Here is a 13,142-nt window from a genome sequence, read left to right as displayed (position 1 = left end):
TTTGGTATGCGGAAAAAGATGAGATAAGGTATGAGATTAAATTTATAACATTTTTGGTTGGCGTTATAAATTTATCACGCCAACCAAACTTGATATAAATTTAATCTCAATCTTAATAGAGGATATCCCATATTATCCCACTCTATTCCATCAAACTTGGGATTATATTATTCCATCTCCTAGGTGAGATAAATTAGTCCAGGAATTATAATCCCGAAATAATTTAATTCGCGTACCAAACGACTACTGAAAACCTTGTTTATACCACCGTACTTAGGATAAGATAATCTGGTGTTGAATGCCAGGACATGAATTAGTAAGTGTAATCAAGTTGTTGAAATTTGATTGAAATTTTGGAGAGGGTGATGGATGATGTTGTACCTCCTCAGGGAAACAGGCTGGGATGCTGGGAGAAAAATGTAGTCCCCACAGAAGAGGTATTTCTCCATGCGCTAATAAATGAGTACCAAATCTTTGAAGTTAGAAGCATTGCTGTGACATTATTTTAACTTTTAAGATATGTTACCTTGATTGGCGCCTTATGTGAAGCAACGTGTACTTGAAAATTTAAGTTTAGCTATTGACTATGCTTGAAACAGATAAAACTAATTTTAATCTGAACGGATAGACGTCAAGATTTGAATTTAATGTAGTTATAAATGATTTTATGAAAATATGAACCTAAAATGTCTCATCCATATAAAACAGCATCAATTATATTACGCATGGTAGATTTTCCTTTTTAGAGGATTAGTGGATGGCGCGAGGGAGCAGGAAGAGTCACCTCAGATTATCTTGTGTTAAAAAGAAATCAACTGACTCATTATACAAATTACTCATTTAAAACTTAGTATCTTAAACGAATTACAATTCCGAACTCAAAAATTTTAAATTCTTGTTTCGTCTCTGCTTGCAATGAGTGTTTAAATTCAATATCGTACGCCACATCCAAAGAAGGCTCCAGCTACCTTTGTGTCGGCGCCGAAGGTAGAAGGATTGAATAGCAGCAGTACTGTTGCACTTGTATGTAGCAAGTAGAATATTCCAAGTAGTGAGGACATAAGTTGCTTCTTTCCTGTGCTATGGAGAAATTTCATTTGACAATAGTCAAGAGTACAAAATTGTGATGCTTATGTTAGTAATCCTGTGTTCAAAAATCAATACCAAAATAACAACAAACTAAAAATATAATAGTAAATATCGTTAGCCAAAACATCGTCACTGCCACTCCGGTCCTTAGTCCCGACCTACTATCCTCCCATGTCCTTACTTATTTCGTCTCATATAATGTTGTTTGCCTAAATTATATATTTTTCAAAAATATTTTCTGCTAGCTAACAAAATATCGGAAAATAAGTAAGAAAATCACTTATTTTCTAAAAAAACATTTTTCAAGGAAAATATTTTCATTCAAAACACACCCTACACCCAGTGAAATTAACAAGTTGCTGCTCCCTACTATATTTGGAAGCGTTTCAAAATTGTTGGTCCATAGAAGGTGGCAGTTTGTATTCTTGCTTGCTAGGTTTAAAGTGTTACTCCTTCCTCCGAGAAAATGATGGAACTAAAGATATGAAGGTTTACAATTACAGATAGAGTAGTTATGTGAAAATTCATGACTTTCTGCTAGAACCTCATATATATATATATATATATATATATATATATATATATATATATATATATATATATATAGTTGAATTTATAAGTAGTTCTAAGGATATGTGATATAGCTTGACATAAATCGTACGGAGAAGTGGAGATGTTTAGATTCTTGGCTATAACAACGGGATATAAATTATTGAACAAGAAGAGTGAGTATGCTGAGTAAAACAAGCTCAAAAGATTTATTCTTCAATAAATAAAAGTAGCATTTTCTTACAATGTGTCCACCCTATTTGTGCTTACAAGGATTCCCCCCTTTATAGTAGAGGGATCTTACTTTATTTATAATAAAAAATATATAGTGGAGAATCCATGATGAATTGTCTCTTCCTCGATTCCTGCCAAGATTCTCTCCCTTAGTGCGGTTGCAACGGCTCCTGTCTGCGAGCTCGATACTGGCTCGAGCTCGGTATTGGGTCGAGCCCTCGGCCTTGGTTCGAGTTCGATATTTAGGGTGAGTGTCAATCGGTCTGTGCATCTCCGACAACCTTCACGTTACCTTGCGGTTCGATATGGTCATGGGCTTGATAATGATACCGAGCCGATTCCTCGATCGGTCTTGGAGCTCGAAGCTTGTTTGTACTATCCTCGGAACTCTTCTCGAGCTCTCACTTCGATCGCTTACCATTCGAACTCGATCAAACGTACGGAGGCCAAAATCTATTTTGACCGTATACAGATAGTCCCCTCGTTTCTCAGGAAGAATGTGGTGAGAAGCTAAGCTGACGTTTTCACTGTGCTCGATCATGACGTATGTGATAGCTGTCCCGTCGATTTAGTCTTTCAAGGTATTTAATGCATGTCAGACGGTGGTCGGACACCGCTGATACTGAACCGCCACGGTATAAACCTATAAATAACCATTCCATTTATCATTTACCACTTTTACATCTTCAATCTCCCAAATTTTCTTACTTTTTCTGCCTCTATTTCGCCGCTTGTAGAGCCACCTTCATCAGCGTTTGGCACCATCAACCTTTAATCTTCCTTTGCTTTTCTTTCTCTTACATCAATGGCAAAAACTTCAAAAACCGTACCTTAGAAGGAGAAAGCTTCCTCTTTACGGCCGACCGGCGATAAGGCGTCGGTGGAGCCACCTCCCTACGAGTATGTTCCTGCCCGTGTACTCTGAAGATCGATTTTAAGGTTGAAAATCCTTCGTCGGTTCCGGGTCGATGTGAGCATGTGTCGATGTACATGTGCTCGATAACAGAGGGCCATCTCGAGGTTGTGAGGAAAGACTGTAACTGGGGTCCCGAGGTTGTGTTGCAAATTCCCTCTCCCAAAGAGAGCGTCATCACTCATGTGAAGGGGTTTTTAAGTGTTTATACTTACCCCTTCATGTCGTGTCCCGTCGACTCAGTGATAATTGATTTTGCAAAAGATATCAGGTCACCCTCGGTCAAATTCATCCTTCTCTATAGCGTATAGTAATCTTACTTTGCTTCTTCTCCAACAAGGTCGGGGGGACTGGATTTCACCCTAAATCATCTCATACGATTGTATCGGCCTCAAATCTTTCGAGGACTAATCAGGCTTCATCGTCGGGCATCGAAAGCTTTAATGTCAAGCATCGACGAAGACAAGGATCGGGGTTGGATGGGCCGTTATATTCGGGTGAGGACCCATGACCTCATTCTGGAAGATAAGATGTTGTTCCCCGAGGAATGGAATTTTGACCGTAAGTGCTTTTCATAAGGCGTTGCTTTTTGTATCTTTCTCTGATTCTATCTGATATCTTTCTTCGATATACAGCTGCCCCTTGGATGCCACAAGCGGTACCCGACCTCGAGGATTGGGTTCAGAAGTTAGCCTCGACTTCCTCTTATGCCGAACGCGCTTGGCGTGATTTGGCAAAAGGTAGATGGGAGGCCAAGAATCACGGTAAGGGTCACTTCTCATGTTCTTCGAAATGTTTTTTATGCTCCATTCGTTACCGATTTCCTTTCATGCAGGTGTAACCAAGGATGCCATTTTGAGGCCTTCGAGTGGTAAGGAAGGAACCAAATCCCCGGTCCCGAAACCGGGGAAAGATAATAAGCGAAAAGCTGTCTCTCGGTCAAAGGACCCCAAGCCCAAAACTCGAAGGGTGAGGAGGAAGGCAATCGCTCTTTCGACGGACTCGGTCCAACGACTGAGAAAAGAAGAAGAAGAAGAAGATGATGCTTTGGCTTTGGTGATCCAATCTACTAAAGCTATCAAGGTCGCCAGACCTTCTGAGCTGATGACGGCTATACCGGTCGGGGTCGGTTCCGATACCCCGAGTCTCGATCAGGGCGTCCCGAGCGATTCGCTTGGGACTATGATAGTGGGTCATTTGCCTTCTCTTCCGACATTTTCTAAGGAGGCGTTAAAGGAAGCTCGAGAATTGAAGACCCCCGATATGGGCGGAGGCTCTAGTGTGGGGGACCCTTTTCGGGATTGCTTTACTGGAGTCGATGATGCCTCCGATATTAGTGACGCTTCTCTTCTCCTAGAAGAGGCCCAACGTTTCATTTCTCGGGTAATGATTTTACTGTGCTTGGTTTCTTCGTTCTTTTCTAAACTTGACTTGTGTTTTTCCCTACTGTGCAGGCCATTAGCAAGTTTAGAGTCGACCTTAGCCAGTGTGAGGTCAAGCTTCAGAAGGTCTCGGGGGAGAGAGATTCTCTGCGGCTTCTTTGCAGCCAAAATGACAAGGTTATAAAAGACCTCCAAGCAGATTTGGCTAAGGCTCGTGAAGAAGAGGCCGAACTAGATAAGCAGGTGAGCCTCGTTCTGTTAGAGTATGGGTTTGACCCAACTATGTAAGCTAACCCTCCGTTATCTTAGCTGCAGCAAAAGTTTGAAAAGATCGGGTTGCTTCGGGAAGAAGTCGATCAAATCAAGGCCGAATGTGACCGGTGGAAGGAGACTATCGACCGCCAGGCTGCAGAAAAAGAAACCATCTTAGCCAAATTATTATCGGCCGATGTTCAGCTTCGAAGCGTCAAACAAAAAGATTCGGCTCAGGCCAAGAGGATCGAGGAGCTTGAAACAAGGCTTGTTGAGGCCAAGGCGGAGGTTGAGTTGTTGAAAGTCATGGCGGACAAGTCCATTGCCGTGTATCGGGCCGATGCTGAGGCTGCTCAAATGGAGGCAAGAGAGGCAGCGGATACTGCCGACACTCGAGCACATTGGGTTGCCGAACTTGCTAAGTGTCGGTCTCGAAGGGAGACCCTCGAGGAGATACACGCTCGAGGTTTCGACCTTGCTGAAGAGATAAAAAGGGCTAAAGAACTTGAAGCTGATGCTGCAGCCTTGGCTTCTGATGGCGATGGTGATGATGATGATGATGATGGTAGCAAGAGCGGGTCCGAAGATGGGGGGAGCCCGGTAGAGAAGAGACCACTCTCGATGATAACCTAGAAGCTTAGCCCTTAGCTTCTTCTATGTTGCATTTATTTATGTAAACCATCTTTGTATATCTATATAAATATCTTTTTCTTTACTGGCTTGCTTTGTGAAGATTTCATTCATGCCTTGCGGATGTTTTCATGAGGATTTAGGTGATTTCATCGAATTCGGCCTTCGTAGCCTTTATGGCCGAGTGAGTGTTTGCTCGAGCTCGAAATAAAAGTAGCCCACAGGATTAGTGGTCGAGTGGGCGCTTGCCCGAACTCGAAAAATAAAAGTAGCCCACAGGCTTAGTAATCGAGTGAATGTTTCGAACTAGAAGTAAGATAGCCCTTAGGCTTTGATAATTGAATGAGTGATTGTTTCAAACTCGAACTCAAAGTATATTAGCCCGTAGACTTTTATGATCGAGTGAGTGATTGCTCGGACTCGAAGTAAAATAGCCCTTAGGCTTTAATAATTAAGTGAGTGATTGTTTTTGAACTCGAACTCAAAATATCTTAGCCCGTAGGCTTTTTATGACCGAGTGAGTGATTGCTCGAACTCGAAGTAAGATAGCCCTTAGGCTTTAATAATTGAGTGAGTGATTGTTTCGAACTCGAACTCAGAGTATCGTAGCCCGTAGGCCTTTTATGATTGAGTGAGTGATTGCTCAAACTCGAAGTAAGATAGTCCTTAGGCTTTAATAATTGAGTGAGTGATTGTTTCGAACTCGAACTCAAAATATCTTAGCCCGTAGGCCTTTATGATCGAGTGAGCGATTTCTCGAACTCGAAGTAAGATAACCCTTAGGATTTAATAACTGAGTGAGTGATTGTTTCAAACTCGAACTCAGAATATATTAGCCCGTAGGCCTTTATGATCGAGTGAGTGATTGCTCGAACTCGAAGTAAGATAGCCCTTAGGTTTTAATAATTGAGTGAGTGATTGTTTCGAACTCGAACTCAGAATATCTTAGCCCGTAGGCCTTTATGGCCGAGTGAGTGGTTGCCCGAACTCGAAGTAAGATAGCCCTTAGGCTTTAATAATTGAGTGAGTGATTGTTTCGAACTCGAACTCAGAGTATCGTAGCCCGTAGGCCTTTTATGATTGAGTGAGTGATTGCTCGAACTCGAAGTAAGATAGCCCTTAGGCTTTAATAGTTGAGTGAATCATTGTTTCGAACTCGAACTCAAAATATCTTAGCCCGTAGGCCTTTTATGATCGCTTGTATCAAAAATCCCTTTGATAGTGGTTGGCCTTTAAGCCTGTTTGAATCATGAAGCAGGAAAATCTTTTCAAAGTGTGAGATATCTGAAAAAGAAGTTCTCCTTTATAAGTCATTACACATGTGTTTGTAACTTGTGCCAGAGTTCGAGCAAAACTACGTGGGCATGGTTCGTTTTGACCATTTGCCCCTTACACTTTTCTCTATCGAGACACTGTTCGACATGAATTTGATATGGAGCAACTTTCTTGTGCCGAACTTGATTTATTTGATTGGTAACCCCCCAGTATTCGAGGTTGATTACGAAGGAGCCTCGGATACTATTGATTTGTCCTCGGGTAGTACATAGTTGTTGTCTCGTTAAAAACCTTTCCGAAAAAACCCATTTGGGATAAAAGCCGAACTTAAGGGAAAAAGAGTACAACGAGTGCTTTGAAACCAGAGGTCTTGATGTTTTTCGTCAAATTCCTGCAATGAGTTAGTGTCGAATATACGTATATAGACGATAGAGAAGAGAAAATCATACCTTAACAGTAATATCGTTTGAGAAGCGATATGTTCCAATTGTTTGGTAATGATTTTCCATCCATTGCTCCAAGTTTATAAGACCCTTTCCCGACTATATCGAGGACTTGATAGGGTCCTTCCCAATTTGGGCCGAGCTTCCCTTCATTAGGATCTCGAGTGTTGACAGTGACCTTCCTTAGGACCAAGTCCCCGGTCTTGAAATGGCGGAGGTTGGTTCTTCTGACCCTATTTTGAGAAGTTTAGTTACTTCATCCTTTACAAATGCGTGTTTTACCTTGGACTGAGGTCTTCTTTTTTGCTTCACCGATTTGAACCTAGGGTCCAAGCTCAGCTGATGCGTTGTTATCGACGGTGGAATCCCTACCATGTCTAAATGGGACCAAGCAAAACTGTCTATGTTATCGATAAGAAATTGAATAAGTTTTTCCCTGAGTTCGGGGGTCAATCCCGTTCCAGGTATACCTTTCTCTCGAGCAGATATTCGATTAATATAACCTGCTCCAGTTCTTCGATCGTAGATTACCAGAGCGTCGTTGTGAGGTTGAGAGATGCCCTCGGCTTCTTCAATTCCAAATGACAAAGTGCCCTCGGGTACATAACCTCGAGTTCGTTTTTCCCCTGTGGCCGGTATCTTGCCGTACTTGAGCACGGGTCCATATGGAGTATCGACCCCACCGATGATCATATGAATGATATGCAGAGGTTCCTCTTGTTTATCTTTTTTGCTGGCATCACTTTCTCTTAAGTGATTCTTAGCTCTGTCACTGAGGAACTCTCGAAGGTGGCCCTCATCAAATAGGCGGGCTACCTCTTCTCTTAATTGTCTGCAATCCTCGGTTCTGTGGCCATGCATACCATGATACTTGCACATCGAATTTGGGCTCCTTTGGGAAGGGTCGGTTTGCATGGGTCAGGGCCACCTAGTATCTTTGATTCTTCCGATCGCCGATACAATGCTGGATGCGTCGACACTGAAATTATACTCCAATAGCCAAGGTGCCTCTATAGGATCGCCATATTTATCGAAGCCACTCTTGCTCATAAGCCCTCAAGAATTTTGTCCTCGACCACTTCTTCGATTGTTCCGAATGGAATTGTGCGCTGAGCCGTTGTTCATTCGATCTGCGACGTACGGTTGATATCGGTCTCTGTTCGACCTTCGTTCTCTATCGATATCTCTCTGGTTTTTAATAGCCGTCATGTTCTGATGCATGGATCCGGAAGGAGCTCCCAACTGGTCGTCTTCGACCCTAATTTTTGACTGATATCTGTTGTGTACATCCGCCCAAGTCATTGCTGGATACTCGATCAAATTTTTCTTCAGCCGACGTGATGCTATTGAACTTTGCTCGTTCAACCCTTAGGTGAATGCTTGGACGGCCCAGTCGTCTGTGACCGGTGGCAATTCCATGCGTTCCATTTGAAATTGGGACACGAACTCCCTCAGCATTTCATTACCCCTTTGCTTTACTTTGAAGAGGTCCGATTTCCTTGTTGCAACCTTTATGGCACCAGCATGTGCCTTTACAAATGAATCCGCTAACATGGCAAAAGAATCGATGGAATTTGGTGGCAAATTATGATACCAAATCATCGCTCCCTTCAAGAGGGTCTCTCAGAATTTTTTCAATAACACGTATTCGATATGGTCGTCTTCCAAATCGTTACCCTTGATGGCACACGTGTAAGAGGTGACATGTTCGTTGGGATCAGTCGTACCGTTATATTTGGGAATTTCGGGCATACGAAATTTTTTGGGGATTGGTCTTGGGGCTGCACTCGAGAGAAAAGGCTTTTGAATGAATTTCTTCGAATTCAGCCCTTTTATCATTGGTGGAGCTCCCGGGATCTGATCGACCCTGGAATTATATGTTTCTACTTTTTTATCGTTGGCTTCGACTCGTTTTGTGAGTTCTTCGAGCAATTTAGTAATTTCGGGAGTAGTCCCCGATTCTTGCTCGTTTGACTTCACTATGGATGGCTCCGTTCTGTGGGTGATTTCTCGAAGCAGATCGGGCTCCGGCCTGCTTTGTACCTGAGTTTGGCTCTGCAACTGATCTATCGCTATTTGCTGGGCTTGTAACATCTTGAAGATCATCCGTAAGCTGGCTCCGATCTCCTCCACATTATGGGTGTCTCGAGCTACGGATCGAGTTTCGCCCTGAATGCTTTTCTTCGATTCGCAATATTGGTTCGCCTCAAGAGCCACTTGTGAATTGACATCCAGCGGGACTTCGACTCGAGCTTCAGTGACGTCGTTAAATGGCCTTCTGGCCCTGGGTATCAAGTTGTCGGTTTCGTCTTGAAGGCCGGCTTCGTGGTCGATAGGTAAAGCCATCAATCGAGGGTTTGCCATTGCTGATTTGAAGTTGTAAACTGGTGTGTATTGCAGATTTGTATCAAACAACCACTGTTACGCTTAGCCCCACGGTGGGCGCCAAACTGTTTACCCGAAAATCGAATATAGTTGAATTTATAAGTAGTTCTAAGGATATGTGATATAGCTTGACATAAATCGTACGTAGAAGTGAAGATGTTTAGATTCTTGGCTATAACAACGAGATATAAATTATTGAACCAAGAAGAGTGAGTATGCTGAGTAAAACAAGCTCAAAAGATTTATTCTTCAATAAATAGAAGTAGCCTTTTCTTACAATGTGTCCACCCTCTTTGTGCTTACAAGGATTCCCCTCCTTTATAGTAGAGAGATCTTACTTTATTTATAATAAAAAATATATAGTGTAGAACCCGTGATGAATTGTCTCTTCCTCGATTCCTGCCAAGATTTTCTCCCCTAGTGCGGTTGCAACGGCTCCTGTCTGCGAGCTCGATACTGGCTCGAGCTCGGTATTGGGTCGAGCCCTCGGCCTTGGTTCGAGTTCGACATTCGGGATGAGTGTTAATCGGTCTGTGCATCTCCGACAACCTTCACGTTGCCTTGCGGTTCGATTTGGTCATGTGCTTGATAATGATACCGAGCCGATTCCTCGATCGGTCTTGGAGCTCGAGGCTTGTTTTTACTATCTTCGGAACTCGTCTCGAGCTCTCACGTCGATCGCTTACCATTCAAACTCGATCAAACGTACGGAGGCCGAAATCTATTTCGACCGTATATATATATATATATATATATATATATATATATCAAAATCCACTCTCAATTTAGAACTCATGGTGTCTAAATTTTAAATTCACTACCGGAGAAATGTAACTTTCAATGTGAATTAAAATATCAGTTTCTTAATTAGGAAAAAAGTTAATTTGAATGTTAAAAATCTACATAATAAGTGGAGTACTAAAAATCATAATATTGGAAAATATTCTAGTCTTGAATCTTGATTAATGGTACTATGGTTGTAGTTCATATTTCCAGAACAGAGAATATATACTGCTAAAGAATTATCGGCTCTAATGAAGTCTTGTAGTACTATAGAACTGAATTTACAGGACCGTGTTGAAATTTGGTATGCTAATATTGTCGTGCATTGTGACCCATTTCAAGTACCAAACATGACCCATCGTTAGACCATTTTCCAACAAAGGAAAGCATTAAGTCAAGACAGCCTGCCTTCAAGTAAATAGAAGACCCTCATTAACCAAAGTCAAGTCTCGACACTCGCACCATTTTTGTGGCGGCGAATCCAAAATCCAAATGCAAGTTAGCGGTTTTGACAAAAGCCAGAGTTTTGAAATCAAATCTTCTAAAATTCAACTGAACTCCGAATTGTAATATAAATATATATATGTAAAACACAAGCATCAAATGAAATATTCTTTCAATTCACAACCTACAACGACTCAAAATTCTGAATCCTCCATAATTCTCCCACATCTGTTGTTCTTCCACGTGTGATGGGCCCCAGGTCTAATGTTTGTTGGTGGGCTCCAAGACAAGCCCAATCAGGCTTTAAGTGGCCCATCTTAAATCCATGTGTTTGTCTAACAGCCGCACAGGTTTCTCTTCTTTGTTGCCATGTCTGCAAATTTGTTTGTGGAATAACTGAGAGGGTCTTTCAATGTTTCAAATCCAGCACCATTGCAATGCAGGAAATGGTTTCCCATTGTTATAGAAAATTATAAAAGAATGAGGAATTTTATTGACTATTGGTGATGAAAATATAACTCTCTCTATAATCTGAATTGTGATCATGTCGAATTGTCACTATTGTGATTGTAACAGCTAAAGGACCGTTGGTAAGTTGAATTCAAAACAGGTGAAATTTGCCTTATGCAAATGTCATATCGCAATGGAAGGAAAAAGTCAGAAGCGTAAGTTCAGACTTTAACAATTGAGGTGCCAAAAAAGCCTTAAGGCTCTGCCCGTAGGGATGGGGCAAACTTCAGGGAGAACACTGAGCCCCTGGTCGAATTGGAGAGGAGTTTGCTATGAAAAATTATGCATATTTCATATCGAGATGTGTGAGAAAAGTTAAGATGAGTTTAAGATTCGGTTCTTTTAGATGCCTTTTGAGTTAAAGCCCAAGGGACCAAATCTTTAGTTCTTTCACGTTTAGCCCTATTGTTATTTCGTTAGATTGCTATGTTATTTACCAAATGCCATTAATTCAGGCTTCAAGCAGACATACACATTACTTGACACAGACATACAGTATTTAAAGCTAACTTTTCTTAATACCTTTGGTGATAAATATTACCAATTCATAGCAGATTCCTTACTCTATGGGCTCGAAATAATCCATAAACTTGTTAGATTTGAATCTTTAAATTGATTGCCTTAGAGAGAATATTTTGATGACCAGTAGCTCATAAGTTTGATTGTGATGTACGAGTTTGAATTTTGGTGGCTCATAGTCATTACAGTCAAATAGGATCATCTGTGCTTGTTGTTAATTATGCTAGAACAATTTTGGAATTTATTTTTTGTTCATGTCCAAATTCTACTGCTTGATCATATATATCTACATCCAAAAAGCAATAATATAAATGACTACTTTTGACATTAACACGTAAAAGAGTATGACAATTGTAATGTCACTTAACTGACAGATGTAGCAGCTCTAGTTAGCTTAACTTAATCATAGCAGTTATTGATTAGTTCGTTAACTCATGTAGTTAGTCGGTTAGCTCAGCTCGGTCCTTTAAATGGTTAGCATCTCTTGCACCCTATTTTGCACTAGACAAAACAAGATTCAACTTGTGATTTCTCTGTTGTTGATAAAAGAGAATCGCCATCTAATATTTAAAGGTATACTAGAGTACCTATTTAGTTACTAAGTCATGTTCCTTATAAGTCTGCAAACCGGTGAGATTATGAGTAAGAGTTCTTGTTCTTATAAGGGAAAGGTACTAGACACCCCTTAAAATCTACATGAGGTAGCTCCATAGGAGTTAGACTAATTTTAAAGGATCAATTATTTGTACTATGCTTGATTACTATTTAAAAGTACGGCTTACTGTATATCTAAGGGAGAGTATATAAAGGGGATGTGAGACTTAAAAGGAATGTGAATTTATAAAGGAGTTTAGAGATATGTTAAAAAAGTTCTGAAATAGGTATGTAAGTGGTCTATATTTTATAAGGCTTGTAGAATGAGGTTAAGTTATGAAAACAGTCGATGGTGTTCATATAACTCTAAAAGGTCTTTGTAAGAAGGTGAACCTGAATGTACCTTGATTTCTAAAATTTGAAGAGAAATGGTCTTTTAAAAATTCATTTGGGTGATGGTACTTCACTTTTTATAAAAAAATCTTATTTATCTCTTGATAGTAAAGAGGACGATTCTTTTCTGATTTTTTCTTTTTGAAAACGGGACTGCTGTATTGACTAGATTCTGGGCTTCATTTTTCTTTAAAGAAAAGGCAAGTGAGCGAGAACAGAGTAAAGAGATGAGTAAATTATAATTAGCGAAGTGATGGTTAATTGTTAACTAATTCCTTTTAAATCCTAAATTATTTAAGGCTTGCCTATGTTTCATATGAAATTAAAGCATGAAGATAAAGTACGTAATCTAATATATGAGTGTTATATACATGATAACAAAAATACGGCAAAAGCAACAAAGTAATAGATAAAAGGTAATAAAGCAGTAAACTAGATTAACGAAGCAATATATAATAACGAAAAGAATTGAGGGAAAGAGGACTGGACTCTGGTAATTGGGCCTCAAGAAGGCAGGCCCAACAGTAGAGATATGCGGCTACAGCTGATTTTGGACTCTCCAAACGTGACAAGGCTGGGATTGAGCCTGAGTTCCTTAGGAACTTAGCTTGCCCAAAAGAGAAAGAAAGTCATTAGATGTATATTCCATATTTTCGGCATATTTAATCATGCATGAAACATATATAAACAGATGACTGGAACCATATTAAAACATCAATAGTCTAACACTACGAGAAATTATATTAA

The sequence above is a fragment of the Nicotiana tomentosiformis genome, chromosome 10 (genome assembly GCF_000390325.3).
Source record: "Nicotiana tomentosiformis chromosome 10, ASM39032v3, whole genome shotgun sequence".
Lineage (NCBI taxonomy): Eukaryota > Viridiplantae > Streptophyta > Magnoliopsida > Solanales > Solanaceae > Nicotiana > Nicotiana tomentosiformis.
The sequence above is the reverse complement of the archived record's forward strand: the minus strand, read 5'-3'. Positions refer to the sequence as shown.